This window comes from Anomaloglossus baeobatrachus, chromosome 5 (assembly GCF_048569485.1).
Source record: "Anomaloglossus baeobatrachus isolate aAnoBae1 chromosome 5, aAnoBae1.hap1, whole genome shotgun sequence".
NCBI classification, from domain to species: domain Eukaryota; kingdom Metazoa; phylum Chordata; class Amphibia; order Anura; family Aromobatidae; genus Anomaloglossus; species Anomaloglossus baeobatrachus.
Genome location: NC_134357.1, coordinates 438,554,776 through 438,580,549, shown reverse-complemented (window position 1 = coordinate 438,580,549; position 25,774 = coordinate 438,554,776). Strand labels below are relative to the sequence as shown.

Here is a 25,774-nt window from a genome sequence, read left to right as displayed (position 1 = left end):
AGGCTGGGGGGAGAGAGAGGCTGGGGGGGAGGCTGGGGGGAGAGAGAGGCTGAGGCTGGGGGGGAGGCTGGGGGGAGAGAGAGGCTGGGGGGGAGGCTGGGGGGAGAGAGAGGCTGAGGCTGGGGGGGAGGCTGGGGGGAGAGAGAGGCTGGGGGGGAGGCTGGGGGGGAGGCTGGGGGGAGAGAGAGGCTGGGGGGGAGGCTGGGGGGAGAGAGAGGCGGAGGCTGGGGGGAGAGAGAGGCTGGGGGGGAGGCTGGGGGGAGAGAGAGGCTGAGGCTGGGGGGGAGGCTGGGGGGAGAGAGAGGCTGAGGCTGGGGGGGAGGCTGGGGGGAGAGAGAGGCTGGGGGGGAGGCTGGGGGGAGAGAGAGGCTGAGGCTGGGGGGGAGGCTGGGGGAGAGAGAGGCTGGGGGGGAGGCTGGGGGGAGAGAGAGGCTGAGGCTGGGGGGGAGGCTGGGGGGAGAGAGAGGCTGGGGGGGAGGCTGGGGGGGAGGCTGGGGGGAGAGAGAGGCTGGGGGGGAGGCTGGGGGGAGAGAGAGGCGGAGGCTGGGGGGAGAGAGAGGCTGGGGGGGAGGCTGGGGGGAGAGAGAGGCTGAGGCTGGGGGGGAGGCTGGGGGGAGAGAGAGGCTGAGGCTGGCGGGGAGGCTGGGGGGAGAGAGAGGCTGAGGCTGGGGGGGAGGCTGGGGGGAGAGAGAGGCTGGGGGGGAGGCTGGGGGGAGAGAGAGGCTGAGGCTGGGGGGGAGGCTGGGGGGAGAGAGAGGCTGGGGGGGAGGCTGGGGGGAGAGAGAGGCTGAGGCTGGGGGGGAGGCTGGGGGGAGAGAGAGGCTGAGGCTGGGGGGGAGGCTGGGGGGAGAGAGAGGCTGGGGGGGAGGCTGGGGGGAGAGAGAGGCTGAGGCTGGGGGGGGAGGCTGGGGGGAGAGAGAGGCTGGGGGGGAGGCTGGGGGGAGAGAGAGGCTGAGGCTGGGGGGGAGGCTGGGGGGAGAGAGAGGCTGGGGGGAGGCTGGGGGGAGGCTGGGGGGAGAGAGAGGCTGGGGGGGAGGCTGGGGGGAGAGAGAGGCGGAGGCTGGGGGGAGAGAGAGGCTGGGGGGGAGGCTGGGGGGAGAGAGAGGCTGAGGTTGGGGGGGAGGCTGGGGGGAGAGAGAGGCTGAGGCTGGCGGGGAGGCTGGGGGGAGAGAGAGGCTGAGGCTGGGGGGGAGGCTGGGGGGAGAGAGAGGCTGGGGGGGAGGCTGGGGGGAGAGAGAGGCTGAGGCTGGGGGGGAGGCTGGGGGAGAGAGAGGCTGGGGGGGAGGCTGGGGGGAGAGAGAGGCTGAGGCTGGGGGGGAGGCTGGGGGGAGAGAGAGGCTGAGGCTGGGGGGGAGGCTGGGGGGAGAGAGAGGCTGGGGGGGAGGCTGGGGGGAGAGAGAGGCTGAGGCTGGGGGGGAGGCTGGGGGGAGAGAGAGGCTGGGGGGAGGCTGGGGGGAGAGAGAGGCTGAGGCTGGGGGGGAGGCTGGGGGGAGAGAGAGGCTGGGGGGGGAGGCTGGGGGGGGAGGCTGGGGGGAGAGAGAGGCTGGGGGGGAGGCTGGGGGGAGAGAGAGGCGGAGGCTGGGGGGAGAGAGAGGCTGGGGGGGAGGCTGGGGGGAGAGAGAGGCTGAGGCTGGGGGGGAGGCTGGGGGGAGAGAGAGGCTGAGGCTGGCGGGGAGGCTGGGGGGAGAGAGAGGCTGAGGCTGGCGGGGAGGCTGGGGGGAGAGAGAGGCTGGGGGGGAGGCTGGGGGGAGAGAGAGGCTGAGGCTGGGGGGGAGGCTGGGGGGAGAGAGAGGCTGGGGGGGAGGCTGGGGGGAGAGAGAGGCTGGGGGGGAGGCTGGGGGGAGAGAGAGGCTGAGGCTGGGGGGGAGGCTGGGGGGAGAGAGAGGCTGGGGGGGAGGCTGGGGGGAGAGAGAGGCTGAGGCTGGGGGGGAGGCTGGGAGGAGAGAGAGGCTGGGGGGGAGGCTGGGGGGAGAGAGAGGCTGAGGCTGGGGGGAGGCTGGGGGGAGAGAGAGGCTGGGGGGGAGGCTGGGGGGAGAGAGAGGCTGAGGCTGGGGGGGAGGCTGGGGGGAGAGAGAGGCTGGGGGGGAGGCTGGGGGGAGAGAGAGGCTGAGGGGGGAGGCTGGGGGGAGAGAGAGGCTGAGGCTGGGGGGAGGCTGGGGGGAGAGAGAGGCTGGGGGGGAGGCTGGGGGGAGAGAGAGGCTGAGGCTGGGGGGGAGGCTGGGGGGAGAGAGAGGCTGGGGGGGAGGCTGGGGGGAGAGAGAGGCTGAGGCTGGGGGGGAGGCTGGGGGGAGAGAGAGGCTGAGGCTGGGGGGGAGGCTGGGGGGAGAGAGAGGCTGGGGGGGGAGGCTGGGGGGAGAGAGAGGCTGAGGCTGGGGGGGGAGGCTGGGGGGAGAGAGAGGCTGGGGGGGAGGCTGGGGGGAGAGAGAGGCTGAGGCTGGGGGGGAGGCTGGGGGGAGAGAGAGGCTGAGGCTGGGGGGGAGGCTGGGGGGAGAGAGAGGCTGGGGGGGAGGCTGGGGGGAGAAAGAGGCTGGGGGGGAGGCTGGGGGGAGAGAGAGGCTGAGGCTGGGGGGAGAGAGAGGCTGGGGGGAGAGAGAGGCTGAGGCTGGGGGGAGAGAGAGGCTGGGGGGGAGGCTGGGGGGAGAGAGAGGCTGAGGCTGGGGGGGAGGCTGGGAAAAGAAGCTGGGGGGAGGCTGGGAAAAGAGAGAGGCTGAGGCTGGGAAGAGAGAGGCTGAGGCTGGGGGGGAGGCTGGGGGGAGAGAGAGGCTGAGGCTGGGGGGGAGGCTGGGGGGAGAGAGAGGCTGAGGCTGGGGGGAGAGAGAGGCTGGGGGGGAGGCTGGGGGGAGAGAGAGGCTGGGGGGAGAGAGAGGCTGAGGCTGGGGGGGAGGCTGGGGGAGAGAGAGGCTGGGGGGGAGGCTGGGGGGAGAGAGAGGCTGAGGCTGGGGGGAGGCTGGGGGTAGAGAGAGGCTGGGGGGGAGGCTGGGGGGAGAGAGAGGCTGAGGGGGAGGCTGGGGGGAGAGAGAGGCTGAGGCTGGGGGGGAGGCTGGGGGGAGAGAGAGGCTGGGGGGGAGGCTGGGGGGAGAGAGAGGCTGAGGCTGGGGGGGGGCTGGGGGGAGAGAGAGGCTGGGGGGGAGGCTGGGGGGAGAGAGAGGCTGAGGCTGGGGGGGAGGCTGGGGGGAGGGGGAGGCTGGGGGGAGAGAGAGGCTGAGGCTGGGGGGGAGGCTGGGGGGAGAGAGAGGCTGGGGGGGAGGCTGGGGGGAGAGAGAGGCTGAGGCTGGGGGGGAGGCTGGGGGGAGAGAGAGGCTGGGGGGGAGGCTGGGGGGGAGAGAGAGGCTGAGGCTGGGGGGGAGGCTGGGGGAGAGAGAGGCTGAGGCTGGGGGGAGGCTGGGGGGAGAGAGAGGCTGGGGGGGAGGCTGGGGGAGAGAGAGGCTGAGGCTGGGGGGGGAGGCTGGGGGGAGAGAGAGGCTGGGGGGGAGGCTGGGGGGAGAGAGAGGCTGAGGCTGGGGGGGAGGCTGGGGGGAGAGAGAGGCTGGGGGGGAGGCTGGGGGGAGAGAGAGGCTGGGGGGGAGGCTGGGGGGAGAGAGAGGCTGGGGGGAGGCTGGGGGGAGAGAGAGGCTGGGGGGAGGCTGGGGGAGAGAGAGGCGGAGGCTGGGGGGAGAGAGAGGCTGGGGGGTAGGCTGGGGGGAGAGAGAGGCTGAGGCTGGGGGGGAGGCTGGGGGGAGAGAGAGGCTGGGGGGGAGGCTGGGGGGAGAGAGAGGCTGAGGCTGGGGGGGAGGCTGGGGGGAGAGAGAGGCTGGGGGGGAGGCTGGGGGGAGAGAGAGGCTGAGGCTGGGGGGGAGGCTGGGGGGAGAGAGAGGCTGGGGGGGAGGCTGGGGGGAGAGAGAGGCTGAGGCTGGGGGGGAGGCTGGGGGGAGAGAGAGGCTGGGGGGAGGCTGGGGGGAGAGAGAGGCTGAGGCTGGGGGGGAGGCTGGGGGGAGAGAGAGGCTGGGGGGGAGGCTGGGGGGAGAGAGAGGCTGAGGCTGGGGGGGAGGCTGGGGGGAGAGAGAGGCTGAGGCTGGGGGGGAGGCTGGGGGGAGAGAGAGGCTGAGGCTGGGGGGGAGGCTGGGGGGAGAGAGAGGCTGGGGGGGAGGCTGGGGGGAGAGAGAGGCTGAGGCTGGGGGGGAGGCTGGGGGGAGAGAGAGGCTGGGGGGGAGGCTGGGGGGAGAGAGAGGCTGAGGCTGGGGGGAGGCTGGGGGGAGAGAGAGGCTGGGGGGGAGGCTGGGGGGAGAGAGAGGCTGAGGCTGGGGGGGAGGCTGGGGGGAGAGAGAGGCTGGGGGGGAGGCTGGGGGGAGAGAGAGGCTGAGGCTGGGGGGGAGGCTGGGGGGGAGAGAGAGGCTGGGGGGGAGGCTGGGGGGAGAGAGAGGCTGAGGCTGGGGGGGAGGCTGGGGGGGAGAGAGAGGCTGGGGGGGAGGCTGGGGGGAGAGAGGCTGAGGCTGGGGGGGAGGCTGGGGGGAGAGAGAGGCTGAGGCTGGGGGGAGGCTGGGGGGAGAGAGAGGCTGGGGGGGAGGCTGGGGGGAGAGAGAGGCTGAGGCTGGGGGGGAGGCTGGGGGGAGAGAGAGGCTGGGGGGGAGGCTGGGGGGAGAGAGAGGCTGAGGCTGGGGGGGAGGCTGGGGGGGAGAGAGAGGCTGGGGGGGAGGCTGGGGGGAGAGAGAGGCTGGGGGGGAGGCTGGGGGGAGAGAGAGGCGGAGGCTGGGGGGAGAGAGAGGCTGGGGGGGAGGCTGGGGGGAGAGAGAGGCTGAGGCTGGGGGGGAGGCTGGGGGGAGAGAGAGGCTGAGGCTGGCGGGGAGGCTGGGGGGAGAGAGAGGCTGAGGCTGGGGGGGAGGCTGGGGGGAGAGAGAGGCTGGGGGGGAGGCTGGGGGGAGAGAGAGGCTGAGGCTGGGGGGGAGGCTGGGGGGAGAGAGAGGCTGGGGGGGAGGCTGGGGGGAGAGAGAGGCTGAGGCTGGGGGGGAGGCTGGGGGGAGAGAGAGGCTGAGGCTGGGGGGGAGGCTGGGGGGAGAGAGAGGCTGGGGGGGAGGCTGGGGGAGAGAGAGGCTGAGGCTGGGGGGGAGGCTGGGGGAGAGAGAGGCTGAGGCTGGGGGGAGGCTGGGGGGAGAGAGAGGCTGAGGCTGGGGGGGAGGCTGGGGGGAGAGAGAGGCTGGGGGGAGGCTGGGGGAGAGAGAGGCTGAGGCTGGGGGGGAGGCTGGGGGAGAGAGAGGCTGGGGGGGAGGCTGGGGGAGAGAGAGGCTGAGGCTGGGGGGGAGGCTGGGGGGAGAGAGAGGCTGGGGGGAGGCTGGGGGGGAGGCTGGGGGGAGAGAGAGGCTGGGGGGGAGGCTGGGGGGAGAGAGAGGCGGAGGCTGGGGGGAGAGAGAGGCTGGGGGGAGGCTGGGGGGAGAGAGAGGCTGAGGCTGGGGGGGAGGCTGGGGGGAGAGAGAGGCTGAGGCTGGCGGGGAGGCTGGGGGGAGAGAGAGGCTGAGGCTGGGGGGGAGGCTGGGGGGAGAGAGAGGCTGGGGGAGAGAGAGGCTGAGGCTGGGGGGGAGGCTGGGGGGAGAGAGAGGCTGGGGGGGAGGCTGGGGGGAGAGAGAGGCTGAGGCTGGGGGGGAGGCTGGGGGAGAGAGAGGCTGAGGCTGGGGGGGAGGCTGGGGGGAGAGAGAGGCTGGGGGGGAGGCTGGGGGGAGAGAGAGGCTGAGGCTGGGGGGGGAGGCTGGGGGGAGAGAGAGGCTGGGGGGGAGGCTGGGGGGAGAGAGAGGCTGAGGCTGGGGGGGAGGCTGGGGGGAGAGAGAGGCTGGGGGGAGGCTGGGGGGGAGGCTGGGGGGAGAGAGAGGCTGGGGGGGAGGCTGGGGGGAGAGAGAGGCGGAGGCTGGGGGGAGAGAGAGGCTGGGGGGGAGGCTGGGGGGAGAGAGAGGCTGAGGCTGGGGGGGAGGCTGGGGGGAGAGAGAGGCTGAGGCTGGCGGGGAGGCTGGGGGGAGAGAGAGGCTGGGGGGGAGGCTGGGGGGAGAGAGAGGCTGAGGCTGGGGGGGAGGCTGGGGGGAGAGAGAGGCTGGGGGGGAGGCTGGGGGGAGAGAGAGGCTGGGGGGAGAGAGAGGCTGAGGCTGGGGGGGAGGCTGGGGGGAGAGAGAGGCTGGGGGGGAGGCTGGGGGGAGAGAGAGGCTGAGGCTGGGGGGGAGGCTGGGGGGAGAGAGAGGCTGGGGGGGAGGCTGGGGGGAGAGAGAGGCTGAGGCTGGGGGGGAGGCTGGGGGGAGAGAGAGGCTGGGGGAGAGGCTGGGGGGAGAGAGAGGCTGAGGCTGGGGGGGAGGCTGGGGGGAGAGAGAGGCTGGGGGGGAGGCTGGGGGGAGAGAGAGGCTGAGGGGGAGGCTGGGGGGAGAGAGAGGCTGAGGCTGGGGGGGAGGCTGGGGGGAGAGAGAGGCTGGGGGGGAGGCTGGGGGGAGAGAGAGGCTGAGGCTGGGGGGGAGGCTGGGGGGAGAGAGAGGCTGGGGGGGAGGCTGGGGGGAGAGAGAGGCTGAGGCTGGGGGGGAGGCTGGGGGGAGAGAGAGGCTGAGGCTGGGGGGGAGGCTGGGGGGAGAGAGAGGCTGGGGGGGGGGGCTGGGGGGAGAGAGAGGCTGAGGCTGGGGGGGAGGCTGGGGGGAGAGAGAGGCTGGGGGGGAGGCTGGGGGGAGAGAGAGGCTGAGGCTGGGGGGAGAGAGAGGCTGAGGCTGGGGGGGAGGCTGGGGGGAGAGAGAGGCTGGGGGGGAGGCTGGGGGGAGAGAGAGGCTGGGGGGGAGGCTGGGGGGAGAGAGAGGCTGAGGCTGGGGGGAGAGAGAGGCTGGGGGGAGAGAGAGGCTGAGGCTGGGGGGAGAGAGAGGCTGGGGGGGAGGCTGGGGGGAGAGAGAGGCTGAGGCTGGGGGGGAGGCTGGGAAAAGAAGCTGGGGGGAGGCTGGGAAAGAGAGAGGCTGAGGCTGGGAAGAGAGAGGCTGAGGCTGGGGGGGAGGCTGGGGGGAGAGAGAGGCTGAGGCTGGGGGGGAGGCTGGGGGGAGAGAGAGGCTGAGGCTGGGGGGAGAGAGAGGCTGGGGGGGAGGCTGGGGGGAGAGAGAGGCTGGGGGGAGAGAGAGGCTGAGGCTGGGGGGGAGGCTGGGGGAGAGAGAGGCTGGGGGGGAGGCTGGGGGGAGAGAGAGGCTGAGGCTGGGGGGGAGGCTGGGGGTAGAGAGAGGCTGGGGGGGAGGCTGGGGGGAGAAAGAGGCTGAGGCTGGGGGGGAGGCTGGGGGGAGAGAGAGGCTGGGGGGAGAGAGAGGCTGATGCTGGGGGGGAGGCTGGGGGGAGAGAGAGGCTGGGGGGAGGCTGGGTGGAGAGAGAGGCTGAGGCTGGGGGGGAGGCTGGGGGGAGAGAGAGGCTGAGGCTGGGGGGGAGGCTGGGGGGAGAGAGAGGCTGGGGGGAGGCTGGGGGGAGAGAGAGGCTGGGGGGGAGGCTGGGGGGAGAGAGAGGCTGGGGGGGAGGCTGGGGGGAGAGAGAGGCTGGGGGGGAGGCTGGGGGGAGAGAGAGGCTGGGGGGAGGCTGGGGGGAGAGAGCGGCTGGGGGGGAGGCTGGGGGGAGAGAGAGGCTGGGGGGGAGGCTGGGGGGAAAGAGAGGCTGGGGGGGGGCTGGGGGGAGAGAGAGGCTGGGGGGGAGGCTGGGGGGAGAGAGAGGCTGAGGCTGGGGGGGAGGCTGGGGGGAGAGAGAGGCTGGGGGGGAGGCTGGGGGGAGAGAGAGGCTGAGGCTGGGGGGGAGGCTGGGGGGAGAGAGAGGCTGGGGGGGAGGCTGGGGGGAGAGAGAGGCTGAGGCTGGGGGGGAGGCTGGGGGGAGAGAGAGGCTGGGGGGGAGGCTGGGGGGAGAGAGAGGCTGAGGCTGGGGGGGAGGCTGGGGGGAGAGAGAGGCTGGGGGGGAGGCTGGGGGGAGAGAGAGGCTGAGGCTGGGGGGGAGGCTGGGGGGAGAGAGAGGCTGGGGGGGAGGCTGGGGGGAGAGAAAGGCTTAGGCTGGGGGGGAGGCTGGGGGGAGAGAGAGGCTGGGGGGGAGGCTGGGGGGAGAGAGAGGCTGAGGCTGGGGGGGAGGCTGGGGGGAGAGAGAGGCTGGGGGGGAGGCTGGGGGGAGAGAGAGGCTGAGGCTGGGGGGGAGGCTGGGGGGAGAGAGAGGCTGGGGGGGAGGCTGGGGGGAGAGAGAGGCTGAGGCTGGGGGGGAGGCTGGGGGAGAGAGAGGCTGGGGGGGAGGCTGGGGGGAGAGAGAGGCTGAGGCTGGGGGGGAGGCTGGGGGGAGAGAGAGGCTGGGGGGGAGGCTGGGGGGAGAGAGAGGCTGAGGCTGGGGGGGAGGCTGGGGGGAGGGGGAGGCTGGGGGGAGAGAGAGGCTGAGGCTGGGGGGGAAACTGGGGGGAGAGAGAGGCTGGGGGGGAGGCTGGGGGGAGAGAGAGGCTGAGGCTGGGGGGGAGGCTGGGGGGAGAGAGAGGCTGGGGGGGAGGCTGGGGGGAGAGAGAGGCTGAGGCTGGGGGGGAGGCTGGGGGGAGAGAGAGGCTGGGGGGGAGGCTGGGGGGAGAGAGAGGCTGAGGCTGGGGGGGAGGCTGGGGGGAGAGAGAGGCTGGGGGGGAGGCTGGGGGGAGAGAGAGGCTGGGGGGAGGCTGGGGGGAGAGAGAGGCGGAGGCTGGGGGGAGAGAGAGGCTGGGGGGGAGGCTGGGGGGAGAGAGAGGCTGAGGCTGGGGGGGAGGCTGGGGGGAGAGAGAGGCTGGGGGGGAGGCTGGGGGGAGAGAGAGGCTGAGGCTGGGGGGGAGGCTGGGGGGAGAGAGAGGCTGGGGGGGAGGCTGGGGGGAGAGAGAGGCTGAGGCTGGGGGGGAGGCTGGGGGGAGAGAGAGGCTGGGGGGGAGGCTGGGGGGAGAGAGAGGCTGAGGCTGGGGGGGAGGCTGGGGGGAGAGAGAGGCTGGGGGGGGGGCTGGGGGGAGAGAGAGGCTGAGGCTGGGGGGGAGGCTGGGGGGAGAGAGAGGCTGGGGGGGAGGCTGGGGGGAGAGAGAGGCTGAGGCTGGGGGGGAGGCTGGGGGGAGAGAGAGGCTGGGGGGGAGGCTGGGGGGAGAGAGAGGCTGAGGCTGGGGGGGAGGCTGGGGGGAGAGGCTGGGGGGGAGGCTGGGGGGAGAGAGAGGCTGAGGCTGGGGGGGAGGCTGGGGGGAGAGAGAGGCTGGGGGGGAGGCTGGGGGGAGAGAGAGGCTGAGGCTGGGGGGGAGGCTGGGGGGAGAGAGAGGCTGGGGGGGAGGCTGGGGGGAGAGAGAGGCTGAGGCTGGGGGGGAGGCTGGGGGGAGAGAGAGGCTGAGGCTGGGGGGGAGGCTGGGGGGAGAGAGAGGCTGGGGGGGAGGCTGGGGGGAGAGAGAGGCTGAGGCTGGGGGGGAGGCTGGGGGGAGAGAGAGGCTGGGGGGGAGGCTGGGGGGAGAGAGAGGCTGAGGCTGGGGGGGAGGCTGGGGGGAGAGAGAGGCTGGGGGGGAGGCTGGGGGGAGAGAGAGGCTGGGGGGGAGGCTGGGGGGAGAGAGAGGCTGGGGGGGAGGCTGGGGGGAGAGAGAGGCGGAGGCTGGGGGGAGAGAGAGGCTGGGGGGGAGGCTGGGGGGAGAGAGAGGCTGAGGCTGGGGGGGAGGCTAGGGGGAGAGAGAGGCTGAGGCTGGGGGGAGGCTGGGGGGAGAGAGAGGCTGGGGGGGAGGCTGGGGGGAGAGAGAGGCTGGGGGGGAGGCTGGGGGGAGAGAGAGGCGGAGGCTGGGGGGAGAGAGAGGCTGGGGGGGAGGCTGGGGGGAGAGAGAGGCTGAGGCTGGGGGGGAGGCTGGGGGGAGAGAGAGGCTGGGGGGGAGGCTGGGGGGAGAGAGAGGCTGAGGCTGGGGGGGAGGCTGGGGGGAGAGAGAGGCTGGGGGGGAGGCTGGGGGGAGAGAGAGGCTGAGGCTGGGGGGGAGGCTGGGGGGAGAGAGAGGCTGGGGGGGAGGCTGGGGGGAGAGAGAGGCTGAGGCTGGGGGGGAGGCTGGGGGGAGAGAGAGGCTGGGGGGGAGGCTGGGGGGAGAGAGAGGCTGAGGCTGGGGGGGAGGCTGGGGGGAGAGAGAGGCTGGGGGGGAGGCTGGGGGGAGAGAGAGGCTGAGGCTGGGGGGGAGGCTGGGGGGAGAGAGAGGCTGGGGGGGAGGCTGGGGGGAGAGAGAGGCTGAGGCTGGGGGGGAGGCTGGGGGGAGAGAGAGGCTGGGGGGGAGGCTGGGGGGAGAGAGAGGCTGAGGCTGGGGGGGAGGCTGGGGGGAGAGAGAGGCTGGGGGGAGGCTGGGGGGAGAGAGAGGCTGAGGCTGGGGGGGAGGCTGGGGGGAGAGAGAGGCTGAGGCTGGGGGGGAGGCTGGGGGGAGAGAGAGGCTGGGGGGGAGGCTGGGGGGAGAGAGAGGCTGAGGCTGGGGGGGAGGCTGGGGGGAGAGAGAGGCTGAGGCTGGGGGGGAGGCTGGGGGGAGAGAGAGGCTGGGGGGGAGGCTGGGGGGAGAGAGAGGCTGGGGGGGAGGCTGGGGGGAGAGAGAGGCTGGGGGGGAGGCTGGGGGGAGAGAGAGGCTGAGGCTGGGGGGGGAGGCTGGGGGGAGAGAGAGGCTGGGGGGGAGGCTGGGGGGAGAGAGAGGCTGAGGCTGGGGGGGAGGCTGGGGGGAGAGAGAGGCTGGGGGGGAGGCTGGGGGGAGAGAGAGGCTGAGGCTGGGGGGGAGGCTGGGGGGAGAGAGAGGCTGGGGGGGAGGCTGGGGGGAGAGAGAGGCTGAGGCTGGGGGGGAGGCTGGGGGGAGAGAGAGGCTGGGGGGGAGGCTGGGGGTAGAGAGAGGCTGGGGGGGAGGCTGGGGGGAGAGAGGCTGGGGGGGAGGCTGGGGGGAGAGAGAGGCTGAGGCTGGGGGGGAGGCTGGGGGGAGAGAGAGGCTGAGGCTGGGGGGGAGGCTGGGGGGAGAGAGAGGCTGGGGGGGAGGCTGGGGGGAGAGAGAGGCTGAGGCTGGGGGGGAGGCTGGGGGGAGAGAGAGGCTGGGGGGGAGGCTGGGGGGAGAGAGAGGCTGAGGCTGGGGGGGAGGCTGGGGGGAGAGAGAGGCTGAGGCTGGGGGGGAGGCTGGGGGGAGAGAGAGGCTGGGGGGGAGGCTGGGGGGGAGGCTGGGGGGAGAGAGAGGCTGGGGGGGAGGCTGGGGGGAGAGAGAGGCTGAGGCTGGGGGGAGAGAGAGGCTGGGGGGAGAGAGAGGCTGGGGGGGAGGCTGGGGGGAGAGAGAGGCTGGGGGGAGGCTGGGGGGAGAGGGAGGCTGGGGGGAGAGAGAGGCTGGGGGGGAGGCTGGGGGGAGAGGGAGGCTGGGGGGAGAGAGAGGCTGGGGGGAGAGGGAGGCTGGGGGGGAGGCTGGGGGGAGAGAGAGGCTGGGGGGGAGGCTGGGGGAGAGAGAGGCTGGGGGGGAGGCTGGGGGGAGAGAGAGGCTGGGGGGGAGGCTGGGGGGAGAGAGAGGCTGGGGGGGAGGCTGGGGGGAGAGGGAGGCTGGGGGGAGAGAGAGGCTGGGGGGAGGCTGGGGGGAGAGAGAGGCTGGGGGGGAGGCTGGGGGGAGAGAGAGGCTGGGGGGGAGGCTGGGGGGAGAGAGAGGCTGGGGGGGAGGCTGGGGGGAGAGAGAGGCTGAGGCTGGGGGGGGAGGCTGGGGGGAGAGAGAGGCTGAGGCTGGGGGGGGAGGCTGGGGGGAGGGGCTAATGCTAGAGACAGAGGACAAGGGTTGAGGGATAGTGCAATGACAAAATCGATGGGGGGAGTGTAAGGACTCAGAATGAGAGGGGGGCAGCATTGGGAGCTCAGTATGGAGTGGAGCAATGTAGGGGAGTCAATATCAAGAGTGGGGTAGTGTGTGTGTGTGTGTGTGTGTGTGTGTGTGGGGGGGGTCTCAGCATAAGCGTTAGTGTGGTGGTCTTAGTATGATGAGTGGGGCAGCATGGAGGTGTCATTATGGAAAAGAGTAAGGCAGCATTAGGAGCTCATGGAGAGGGGCAGCATGCATGGGACATTGTGAGGAGGGGGCAGCATGCATGGGACATTGTGAGGAGGGGGCAGCATGCATGGGACATTGTGAGGAGGGGGCAGCATGCATGGGACACTGTGAGGAGGGGGCAGCATGCATGGGACATTGTGAGGAGGGGGCAGCATGCATGGGACATTGTGAGGAGGGGAGAGCATGCATGGCACACTGTGAGGAGGGGGCAGCATGCATGGCACACTGTGAGGAGGGGGCAGCATGCATGGGACCCTGTGAGGAGGGGGCAGCATGCATGGGACCCTGTGAGGAGGGGGCAGCATGCATGGGACCCTGTGAGGAGGGGGCAGCATGCATGGGACACTGTGAGGAGGGGGCAGCATGCATGGGACATTGTGAGGAGGGGGCAGCATGCATGGGACATTGTGAGGAGGGGGCAGCATGCATGGCACACTGTGAGGAGGGGGCAGCATGCATGGCACACTGTGAGGAGGGGGCAGCATGCATGGGACCCTGTGAGGAGGGGGCAGCATGCATGGGACCCTGTGAGGAGGGGGCAGCATGCATGGGACCCTGTGAGGAGGGGGCAGCATGCATGGGACCCTGTGAGGAGGGAGCAGCATGCATGGGACCCTGTGAGGAGGGAGCAGCATGCATGGCACACTGTGAGGAGGGAGCAGCATGCATGGGACCCTGTGAGGAGGGGGCAGCATGCATGGGACCCTGTGAGGAGGGGGCAGCATGCATGGGACCCTGTGAGGAGGGAGCAGCATGCATGGGACATTGTGAGGAGGGGGCAGCATGCATGGGACACTGTGAGGAGGGATCAGCATGCATGGGACATTGTGAGGAGGGATCAGCATGCATGGGACATTGTGAGGAGGGGGCAGCATGTATGGGACACTGTGAGGAGGGGGCAGCATGCATGGGACATTGTGAGGAGGGGGCAGCATGCATGGGACATTGTGAGGAGGGAGCAGCATGCATGGGACATTGTGAGGAGGGAGCAGCATGCATGGGACACTGTGAGGAGGGGGCAGCATGCATGGGACACTGTGAGGAGGGGGCAGCATGCATGGGACACTGTGAGGAGGGGGCAGCATGCATGGGACCCTGTGAGGAGGGGGCAGCATGCATGGGACATTGTGAGGAGGGGGCAGCATGCATGGGACATTGTGAGGAGGGGGCAGCATGCATGGGACATTGTGAGGAGGGGGCAGCATGCATGGGACATTGTGAGGAGGGGGCAGCATGCATGGGACATTGTGAGGAGGGGGCAGCATGCATGGGACATTGTGAGGAGGGGGCAGCATGCATGGGACATTGTGAGGAGGGGGCAGCATGCATGGGACACTGTGAGGAGGGGGTAGCATGCATGGGACATTGTGAGGAGGGAGCAGCATGCATGGGACATTGAGGAGGGAGCAGCATGCATGGGACACTGTGAGGAGGGGGCAGCATGATGTGAGGTCAATGTGCAGATCATATTTCATAATTGAGGAAGGTGTGGTGGGTATAATTTATAAGGGAGGGCAGTGTATTTTATACTCATGCTATGTTTTGATGTGCCCGTGGTGATCCCCATGGGGGGGGGGGTTAGTGCCCTTTGTTTCTCATTGATACTTTTTAAAGTGTTTTACAGAGTAGATCTGCCTTAAACAGATGTCGAGTGCGAAAATTCAGTGTTACGTTGTCACTAAGGGGCGCGACCACTTAAAGTGCCTAGGGCAGCACGAAGGCAAAATACAGCCCTGTATACAGTACTATATATATACCTGTGTATTCAGAAAAATAAAGGCACCCAAAGTTAGCCAATACCACCAATTTTAACGTGATCTGTATCACCAGCACCTTAACACTTCACACCATGGCCAGCCATTTTCCTCAGAAGCCAAAATAACCACTAGACACACTAATGGTCCTAAAGATCCAGTAGAAGACCACTTCAGTTGGAGGTGACACTGGAGAAAATCACTTGTCACTAGGGTCTATTCTTTTCACAATTATTAACACATTTATTAGCCCTTAGTGATGCAGTGAGAACATGTTCAGTATAAATGGAGAGAGGCCCTGAGCAAAATTCTCTCAGGTTTTCTTATGATTTACTTATAGTAGCAAAGGAAGTCACCAGATTTCCTGTTCGGAAGACTATAAACATTAACATTTTTCTAAGCCATGTAGAATCATACTCAGTTTTATATTAAGTCTGGGCTCAGACTAGCTTCTGACATCAGTTTCCAAATGCAACCCAACAATCTTAGGCGGGCTTTGGACGCTGCGACATCGGTCACAATGTGTTACCAATGCTGCAGCGATAGTCCCCGCCCCCGTCGCACGTGCAATATCTAGTGAAAGCTGCCGTAGCGATTATTATCGCTACGGCAGTTTCACACGCACATACCTGCCGTGCGACGTACCTCTGGCCGGCGACCCGCCTCCTTCCTAAGGGGGCGGGTCGTGCAGCGTCACAGCGACGTCACACAGGCAGGCGGCCAATTGAAGTGGAGGGGCGTAGATGAGCAGGATGTAAACATCCCGCCCACCTCCGTCCTTCTCATTGCAGCCGGCGGCAGGTAAGGTGAAGTTCCTCGCTCCTGCGGCTTCACACACAGCGATGTGTGCTGCCGCAGGAGCGAGGAACAACATCGCACCTGTCGCTGCACTGGCATTATGGAAATGTCGGAGGCTGCAGCGATGATACGATAACGACGCTTTTGCGCTCGTTCATCGTATCAGAAAGGTTTTACACGTTGCGATATCGACTGCAACGCCGGATGTGCGTCACTTTCGATTTGACCCCATCGACATCGCACGTGCAATGTCGCAACGTGCAAAGCCGCCCTTAGTGGTTCCTACCCTGTTTCCTCCAAAATAAACCCTGGTAGAATTTTGGCGGGGTTTTGGAGTATGTTTAATTTTCATCAGGCTGCATAATTTTGCCCAAATTTCTCAACCCCTTATCTCGGAAGGAGGTGGAGATATTTTATTGAAATTTGGCCAATATATTCTGGACCAAAACTGCTGAGATGTCACAAAATTTCAGCCCTCTACGGCTTTTCGAAAAAAAAAAAAAAATTATTGCAATTTTAAAACAGAATAGTTACAATTGTACCTATTCAGCCGGATGAAGGTTAAAATATAAGCCTTACTCCAAAAATAAGCCTTAATTGCAGTTTCATAAGGAAGTGTCCAAGTAGCTAAAAAAGTTAAAGAATACAACAGGACTCTTCATCAAAGAAAGCAGACAACCCTCAAAAAATAGACACCTCCCCAAAAAAAATAAAAAAAATGGAACTCACCTGACTCAAAACAATTACAGTTGGCAAGTGCCGATACTGGATGGCCTCTCACACAGAGATTTGTGTCGCTGTCAGGTCCCTCGCCGCTTCAGTTGCATTGCACCTCTCACAAAAAGATTGGGTATCAGTATCACGCAGCACACGATACTGCTACCAGGGGGAGCCAACCGCTGTAGAATGCAGGGGGAAATGACCGTGATGCAGATTTGTATGTGAGAGACCATTCACTTGCTAACTCTAATTCTTTGGGGTCTGGTAAGTGTGATTCTTTTAGGGGGTGTCTGCTTTCTTTTTGGGGTAACCTTAGCAGTTCATAGGGAATAATACATATAAGCAGGTAAATTAAACCTTGTGAATATGGTATGTACCCACCACTATAGGACTGGGTCTGTACAACGAGAATAGCCGATCTGATAAGAAAATGTGCATCTGAAGCAGTAATAGGATTAACACAAAATGTTCATGATCCAGAATGTGATATGATTAGTGTCACAAACCACCGGGGGGGTCACTCAGAAATCCCCCCGCGCTGGCTACCAGTACGTCACAATCGGGGGGTAACAAGTGGGGGTCACCCCTCCTTTATACCTCCCGACCGACAGACAGAGCACGTGACGCGCTCTCTAGCGCCCCTCTTATAGTCAGGCCAATTATGGAATTGCCCGACCATAAGCAAGGAGGCCGCTATACTACTTATGCCGATTATTGAAGGGTCCCCGGTGAGAGTAAGGTATATATTCCCCCGACCTCCGCGGGCGGAATATATAAAATCTCCCCGAATCTCACTGGCCTCCCCACAATAATCCTTGGCACAATTCGCTGCCACCAACCGTTTTACGGTAACTATTAGCCGAACACACAGACGTGGGATTCAAGATCGAGATAACAGAACAGCCCAAGATTAATTATATAATTTAATCAGCCTAAAGCACACTAGAAACTACAATATATACAATAGGGAATCTACAGAATATACATATGTCAGAGTACAGTTACAATCAAAGCATGGGTTACAAACAGGCATACACAGTTCCAGCAGTTACCTTGTTGCGTCTGGCCACAGGGGGGCGCTGTACCCAGGTTTCTAGGATCCTTCCCACAGATGTTTCCTACACGTGCCCCCAGCGAAAAGAACCCTGGAAAATGGCCGAAGTAGGGTTATCAACCTGGGCAAATCCAGGTCCCCTCCTACCTTCGTGACCTCAGAGGGAGCACTGCTCCACCCCTGGCTTGAGTTATGGACAATCCACAACATGGAATATGGGCCATAACTTTGCCTGGGAGCGTCGTAGGCGGACGCCAATGCTCTCATTGTGACAGTTATGAATTTAGCTACAGAACGAGGGGACTCATGACCTGCCTGCCAGTTCCCCATTGGCTGATATCACGCCTGGGGCATTTCCCAATGTCCTGCTCCCATAAAAAGGGTGTGCCGGCATCGTCCGCATGCGGAGACACCATTTTTATGGTTGCCGTATTTATCGGAAATATGGCTTGCGAGATATGAACCATTTTTTTCTGGAGTCGTTCTGTCTAGCTAGTTCCATAGCCTTGCTAATGAGATACAACTCTTGTTACAGGGTGACGGCAGGGAGTCATCCTGTGTCCATTGTTCCCACACCACCTCATCTCCATATCACAGGAGATGGCCATGGGATTTGTTGCTAAACCAGTTGTGTGAAGGAAAGGGGGGGTGACACCAGGAGAGGGCTTCCTGACATACTTGAATATCATGATTTATCGTCATATCTCCGGATTTACCTCACACCTCCCCCCTTTTGAGGGCGCTAGGGGGCAGCACACTCCGGTGTTCCCCCGTGCGCCCGTCCGCGACCTCTCCTTGTCGGGACAGCCCGTCTGCGTTACCGTGGTCACGGCCCCTTTTGTGGCGAATGGTGAAGTTGTATTGCTGGAGCGCAAGGCTCCATCGCAACAATCGCCCATTCGTCCCAGAGACGGTGTGCAACCAGCTGAGGGGATTGTGGTCCGTCTCCACGATGAAGTGGCGCCCGTATAGATAGGGTTGCAGACGCTGCAGGGCCCACACTATGGCCAGGCACTCCTTCTCCATCGTGGAATAGGCAACTTCCCTTGGTAACAGCTTCCTGCTCAGGTACAAGACTGGGTGCTCTTGGCTCGCAGAGTCCACCTGGCTGAGCACCGCACCGAGGCCGAAGTCACTGGCGTCGGTCTGTACTACAAACGGCCGCGTGAAGTCGGCTGCCTGTAGCACGGGCGGGCTGGACAGGGCGTCCTTTAGGGCCCGGAAGGCTGTCTCGCAGTCCATTGTCCAATCGACTGCAGAGGGCAGCTTCTTCTTGGTGAGGTCCGTCAAGGGCTTTGCCAGGCTACTATAGCATGGAACAAACCTCCTATAGTACCCAGCGGTCCCCAAGAAGGACATCACCTGCTTCTTGGTCCTGGGGGTGGGCCAGGATGCGATGGCTTCCACTTTCTCAGGCTCGGGCTTCAGTGTTCTCCCACCTACCCGGTGACCGAGGTACTGGACCTCGCTCATGGCCAGCTGACACTTTCCCGGCTTGATGGTCAAACCTGCCCGGTGGATCCGCCTGAGCACCTGTGCTAGATGCTCTAGGTGGTCCTCCCAGGTGGGACTGAAGACGGCAATGTCATCCAGGTACGCGGCCGCGTACCCTTCAAGTCCCTTGAGCAGGGTGTTGACCATCCGCTGGAAAGTGGCAGGGGCATTCCTCATCCCGAATGGCATCACCGTGGACTCGTACAGTCCAAATGGGGTAATAAAGGCAGAGCGTTCCCTGGCCTTGCGAGTCAGGGGGATCTGCCAATATCCCCGGCTCAGATCCATGATGGTCAGGTACTGAGCCCCGGCCAACTGATCGAGCAGGTCATCGATGCGTGGCATTGGGTACGCATCGGCGACCGTGACCGCATTGAGCCCCCTGTAGTCCACGCAGAACCGAGTGGTTCGGTCCTTCTTAGGGACGAGGACTACAGGCGAGGCCCAAGCGCTGTTGGATGCCTGGATCACCCCCAGCTTCAGCATCTCGTCAATCTCCTGGCGCATGTGTTGCTGCACCTCCAGGGAGACCCGATATGCTGAACGCCGGATCGGGGGATGATCCCCAGTGTCCACGTGATGGACAGCCAAGTCAGTCCTTCCGGGCTGGTTGGTAAACAACCCCCGGAAGGGGTGTAGGGTGGCCCACAGCTGGGACCGTTGGTCCTCCAAGAGCTGGTGGCCAACCTCCACATCCTCAATGGATCCGCCTGCCCTAACCTGGGCTAGCATATCCAAGAGGGTTTCCGCTTCTCCCTCCTCGGGCAGGTTGCACACGGGGAGCGCACATGCCTCCCGCTCATGATGTGCCTTCATCATGTTCACATGGAAGGGCTTCCGCCTTCCACGGGCAGGGTCCAGGGTGACCAGGTACGTCACAGGGTTGAGCTGCTGGTACACGAGGTATGGGCCTTCCCAGGCTGCCTGAAGCTTGTCCTGTGGTACGGGGACCAGTACCCACACCTTTTGACCCACTTGGTAGGTCCTCTCACAAGCGTTCTGGTCGTACCAACGCTTCTGATCGGCCTGGGCTTGAGCCATATTGTCGTGTACCAGTTGCGTCAAGGCCTGCATTTTGTCCCGGAAGCGCATGACATACTCGATAACCGACACTCCAGGGGTGGCCAAATCCCCTTCCCAAGCCTCTTTCACCAGAGCCAGGGGGCCCCGCACACGTCGCCCGTACAGGAGCTCAAACGGTGAGAATCCTGTTGAGGCCTGTGGAACCTCCCGGTAAGCAAATAACAGGTGTGGGAGATACCGCTCCCAGTCACGCCCATGGGAGTCGACCAACATCTTAAGCATCTGCTTTAAGGTGCCATTGAACCGCTCGCACAGGCCATTAGTCTGTGGATGGTACGGGCTGGCCACCAGATGTCGCACCTGGACCTGCTTACAGAGGGCCTCCATCAGCTGGGACATGAATTGGGTCCCCCGGTCAGTGAGCATTTCCTGGGGAAAACCCACTCGGGAGAAAATCTCCAGCAATGCGGTGGCCACCTTGTCAGCCCGAATGGACGACAAGGCCACTGCTTCTGGGTACCGGGTGGCATAGTCCACTACCGTCAGTATGAAGCGTTTCCCGGAGCTGCTGGGGATGGCCAGCGGGCCGACCAGATCCACAGCCACCCTCCTGAAAGGCTCATCGATGATGGGCAGAGATACCAGTGGGGCTTTGGGGCGTGGCCCCGCCTTCCCCACTCTCTGACAGGTTTCACACGAACGGCAGTAGGCAGCCACATCGGCCCCCATTTTTGGCCAGTAGAAATGCTGGTTTAACCTGGCCTTGGTCTTAGCGATCCCTAGGTGTCCGGCCATCGGAATCTCATGTGCGATCCGCAACAACTCCGTCCGGAACGGATAGGGTACCACCAACTGTCGGTCCCTGGGCCACGCCTCCGGTGAACCCTGCTGGACCGTGGCCCGGTACAGCCGTCCTTGGTCCCAGACCACTCGCTCCGGGTCCGAGTCCGAGGGAGGCTGTGCCGCCTGCTCCTTAAGAGCTTTCAGGCTGTCGTCAGCTTCTAACGCTGCCTGAAACCCCTGACTAGATGTGGCCAGAATCGACGAGACTGTCACATCTTCAGTCAGTACCCCGGGACCTGTGTCCTGGCCTCCACCTGACTCGGCTGCCCCTTGGTCAGAAGGGGAAGAGCTATCGGACCTCCGGGAGGCCCCTTGGCTTCCAGCACTCCCACTGCGGGTGACAGCGGCCACAGCCGCTGCGACCGTGGGTCGTGCCTGCTCCTCCTCCGTTCCTGACCAAGTCGCCGGTTCAGGCAGACCTACCTGGCTTCCTGACACCCCGGTTGTGGGGGAACCATGCACCGAGATCTTACCTGGGAGCACTTCCGCTCCTGGACCGGCCCCAATCTCACCTGCCTGTTCCCCTCCTGCAGCAACAGAACCCCGCTGTGAAATCTCTGGGGACCCCACATTTGCTGTGGTAGCCCCCACCCCACACACTGGTCCTCCCCCTGCAGCACCCTGCTCTCTGCTTATCCCTGCAGAGGGCAACAGATCCCAGCTCACAGGCTGGTTACTTGTAGAGGCATTGTCACACCTTTCTCTGACCCCCTCCCCTGTCACAGCTGCAGCTGAGTGTGTGTCTATGGTGTCTATGCAAGCAGAAATATCAGAGTTCACTCCCTCCTCCCTTACATCATTCATAGATAACACATTAACATTGTTAGGAGTCATGTCAGTACGGGCTGAAGGTTCAGCCCTTGGGGGGGGCCCAAACTGGGAGGTTATCTGCCCCAAATCTGTCCCAAGTAGCACGTTTGCAGGGATCCGATCAGTTACCCCCACCTCCCTCACCCCCCGCCCTGCGCCCCAGTCCACATAAATGTCAGCAACAGGCAGCGCCGGGTCAGTGCCTCCAATCCCGGAGACAGCGAGGGTTTTTCCAGGGATCAAGTCTTGGGGGGACACCATCTCAGGCCGCACCAGAGTCACCTCCGAGGCGCTGTCTCGCAGTCCTATGGTCACAGACCGGCCGACGGTGACAGGTTGGAAGCTGTCCAGGGACCTACCACCACCCCCACCCACACAATACACCTTGGGCGGCCCTTGGGACGGGGACGGAGCCGGGGCCTTGGGACGCTGAGGGCACATGGCCTTGAAGTGTCCAGGTAGGTTGCACTGGTGGCACCGTCTTGGTTCCGCCACGGGCCTGGAGAGGGGAGTTGAGGGGGACACCCCCTGCAGTCTAGGGGCAGGTGGGGCAGTCGCAGAATTCATCTTACCCCCTCTCCAGGTGCTGCTGGTGGCCGCTCTCCTGGCCTCAGGGGCCCGGTTGTTGGTGTAGTCATCGGCAAGGGCAGCTGTAGCCGTGGACCCCTTTGGCTTCTGGTCTCGGATGAACTGGCGGAGATCCTCAGGGCAGTTCCACAAGAGTTGCTCCGTGATGAACAAGTCCAGGATCTCCGGTCCGGTGGAAAGCTGCAGGCCTTGGGTCCAGTGGTCGGCAGCTCGGGCAAGTGCCCGCCGGTGGTCAGCCCAGGAGTCCTTTGGTCCCTTCTGTAGGCTCCGGAACTTCTTGCGGTAGGACTCTGGAGTGAGGTTGTACTGTTGGATCAGGGCCCGCTTGATGGTGTCGTAGCCCTGATCTGCCTCAGCAGGCAAGTCCCCAAGGATATCCAGGGCCTTACCCCTTAAACGGGGGGTCAGGTATTTGGCCCACTGGTCCTTGTCCAGATGGTGCTGCAAGCAAGTCCGTTCAAAAGCAGTCAAGAAAGAGTCCAAGTCTCCATCCTTCTCCAGCACTGGGAAGTCCTCAACACGGACCTTTGGAAGTTTGGTGTCTCGAAGGTCACATGTGGCTGATGAGGGCCGGAGCTGAGCTAGCTGCAGCTGGTAGTCACGGTCTGCCTGTCGCTCTCGCTCTTCACGCGCTGCCTGCCGCTCTCGCTCCGCAGCCTCACGCTCTGCGTGCCGCTCCGCAGCCTCAGCGTCACGCGCTGCCTGCCGCTCTGCCCTGCGCTCTGCCAGGAGTTCCTTGTAGCCCTTCTGGTCTCCAGCCTGGAGAAGGGCCATAGCCATTTGAAGAAGGCTATCCGAGCCTCCCAGGCTCGGTGGAATGGCACGTGGTGATCTGCGGCACGCTGCAGAGCTAGGCGATTCACTGTCCCTTTCAGAGCGGAGGGCTGGCATCTGGCTCGTTGAGGAACCTTGGGTGAGCTCCTCCTCATCTTGTCCAGCAGTGCCAGGTTGCGCAATGTCCTCGGCAGAACGGTTTTCTGGCGTCGAGCTCCTGGAGGACTCGTGGGCAACCTCCTCATTGCTGTCCACAGCACCGTCCTCCCTCTCTTCGGCTCCTGCCTTAGCATTGGCCAGTTGCATAGCTCTGCTCCTGGTGCCATCAGCCATTCTTGCAGACTTTTGGTCACTGACACAGAACTGACACCTGATGCCTCCACACACCTTACAGTATCTGCACTCTGACACTCTAGTGTTGAGCTAGTCTGAAGACCCCAGCAGCCACAGCTGCTGCAGGCAGTCTTTAGTGTCTGGGAGTATGGGTCTCACACTCACACACACTATTATCTCGATCCCACCGCTATGCCACCAATATGTCACAAACCACCGGGGGGGGGTCACTCAGAAATCCCCCCGCGCTGGCTACCAGTACGTCACAATCGGGGGGTAACAAGTGGGGGTCACCCCTCCTTTATACCTCCCGACCGACAGACAGAGCACGTGACGCGCTCTCTAGCGCCCCTCTTATAGTCAGGCCAATTATGGAATTGCCCGACCATAAGCAAGGAGGCCGCTATACTACTTATGCCGATTATTGAAGGGTCCCCGGTGAGAGTAAGGTATATATTCCCCCGACCTCCGCGGGCGGAATATATAAAATCTCCCCGAATCTCACTGGCCTCCCCACAATAATCCTTGGCACAATTCGCTGCCACCAACCGTTTTACGGTAACTATTAGCCGAACACACAGACGTGGGATTCAAGATCGAGATAACAGAACAGCCCAAGATTAATTATATAATTTAATCAGCCTAAAGCACACTAGAAACTACAATATATACAATAGGGAATCTACAGAATATACATATGTCAGAGTACAGTTACAATCAAAGCATGGGTTACAAACAGGCATACACAGTTCCAGCAGTTACCTTGTTGCGTCTGGCCACAGGGGGGCGCTGTACCCAGGTTTCTAGGATCCTTCCCACAGATGTTTCCTACACGTGCCCCCAGCGAAAAGAACCCTGGAAAATGGCCGAAGTAGGGTTATCAACCTGGGCAAATCCAGGTCCCCTCCTACCTTCGTGACCTCAGAGGGAGCACTGCTCCACCCCTGGCTTGAGTTATGGACAATCCACAACATGGAATATGGGCCATAACTTTGCCTGGGAGCGTCGTAGGCGGACGCCAATGCTCTCATTGTGACAGTTATGAATTTAGCTACAGAACGAGGGGACTCATGACCTGCCTGCCAGTTCCCCATTGGCTGATATCACGCCTGGGGCATTTCCCAATGTCCTGCTCCCATAAAAAGGGTGTGCCGGCATCGTCCGCATGCGGAGACACCATTTTTATGGTTGCCGTATTTATCGGAAATATGGCTTGCGAGATATGAACCATTTTTTTCTGGAGTCGTTCTGTCTAGCTAGTTCCATAGCCTTGCTAATGAGATACAACTCTTGTTACAGGGTGACGGCAGGGAGTCATCCTGTGTCCATTGTTCCCACACCACCTCATCTCCATATCACAGGAGATGGCCATGGGATTTGTTGCTAAACCAGTTGTGTGAAGGAAAGGGGGGGTGACACCAGGAGAGGGCTTCCTGACATACTTGAATATCATGATTTATCGTCATATCTCCGGATTTACCTCACAATTAGATTTGAATAAATGTTGATTTTTGTTCAAGAATAAACATGGATTGTTGTTCACAGAAAAATATAAGACATCCCTTGAAAATAAGCCCTGGCGCATCTTTCGGAGCAAAAAAAAATATAAGACCCTGTCTTATTTTTGAGGAAACACGTATTAGCCTGATATGGTGCCCATCGCGGTTCCAGTATTTCTGATTACAAGGCTGCAGGTTACTCTATTTTTGACGTCAATAATATCAGAATCGTTAATAGAGCAAAGAACAGTGTGAACAGAGCTTTATATTGTTTGATAAAATGCTTGTCATAAATGGTGTAAACTGGAATCTAATCATCTACCTGTAATGTGTTCTCTAAAAGTTACACCACCTTTAACGCTTACAGCAATATGCTGTTACTCTAATTATTAACCACTCTTTTGATAAACAAGAAAGTAAATCTGCTGCAGACTTCCATCATTTCATTGTCTACTCGCCTGACAGATGGCATCCAGAACAAGTTCTGTCTAGACAGGTCACTCTTGACTGCAGAACCTAAAATGTTGGAAGTTTAAATGACTTGTACAATTAATATTTTTAAGACTGATCATAGTAACTGCTGTGCACAAGATATGACAATTAGTTCAGATAACCGGGGTACACTGAACGAAAAAATAAGAACATGAATTTTCAACTGATCACTTGTAGGTATCGTCATGGAATATACCATTGGTTTAGGTTAGGGGATCCACTTCCACCTCCAAAGCACTAAGCAGCTTCTTTCATAGACTCATAAAGCAGTGAATTATGATGAGCGCTTCAACTGCAAAAGGCACTTATACTATTCTTGCACAGAAGCTCTCTTCTGACTATGTCCTCCCCTGGTTGTCTATTCATGATTATTATTATTATTTATTATTATAGTGCCATTTATTCCATGGCGCTTTACAAGTGAAAGAGGGTATACGTACAACAATCATTATCAGTATAAAACAGACTGGTATAGGAGGAGAGAGGACCCTGCCCACGAGGGCTCACAGTCTACAGGGAATGGGTTAGGGTACAATAGGTGAGGACAGACCTAGTTGCGCAGTGGTCTACTAGACTGAGGGTTATTGTAGGTTGTAGGCTTGTCGGAAGAGATAAGTCTTGAGGTTCCGCTTGAAGCTTTCCACGGTAGGGGAGAGTCTGATATGCTGAGGTAGAGTGTTCCAGAGTATGGGGGAGGCACCGGAGAAATCTCATGATCTCATTACAATGGCACCTGTTGAGGCACAGAATACGTTAGATATCAAAGGAACAATTCTTGAAGTTAATTTTTTGGAAGCAGGATAAAAGAGCAAGCGTAAGGATATGAGGAAGGAATAAATTGTGATAGATGTCTAGATAAATGGTTCCAAATATTAATCATAGAATGGTAGAGTTGGAAGGGCCATCTGGCCCAACCTCCTGCGAGTGCAGGTTTTCTTAAATCATCCCAGCTTATTATTTTTTACCAAAACAGTAGGCCTTTTAGGGTTTTCCTGGAATGCAGTGTCTAATACCAACCAAAAGTGATCAAAGTAAAGGGGGCTTTACACGCTACGATATCATTAATGTTTTATCGTCGGAGTCACATTGTTGGTGACGCACATCCGGCGTCATTAACGATATCGCAGCGTGTGACACTTACCAGTGACCTTAAGCGACCTCAAAAATTGTGAAACTCGTTCACCATGGAGAGGTCATCCCAAAACCAAAAATCGGTAATGGTTGATTATCGATGTGGTTCGTCGCTCCTGCGGCAGCACACATCGCTGCGTGTGACACCGCAGGAGCGAGGAACGTCTCCTTACCTGCCACTGGCCGCAATGCAGAAGGAAGGAGGAGGGCGGGATGTTACGTCCCGCTCATCTCCGCCCCTCCGCTTTGATTGGCCAGCCGCTTAGCGATGTCTGTGTGACGTCGCTGTGATGCCGAACATCCCTCCCCCTTGAGTGAGGGATTGTTCGGCAGTCACAGCGACGACGACGACCAGGTAAGTGCGTGTGACGCTGCCGTAGCGATAATGTTCGCTGCGGCAGCAATCACACGATATTGCATGTACGACGGGGGCAGGTGCTTTTGCGTACGATATCGCTAGCAATTGCTAGCAATA

General features: G+C 62.8%; 1 protein-coding gene across 2 annotated transcripts in view; it reads left to right on the top strand.

Moving 5' to 3' along the window:
• RBBP8NL (RBBP8 N-terminal like) overlaps positions 1–25,774 on the top strand; it is a 101,589-nt gene that overhangs the window by 40,857 nt on the left and 34,958 nt on the right. The window lies entirely within an intron of this gene.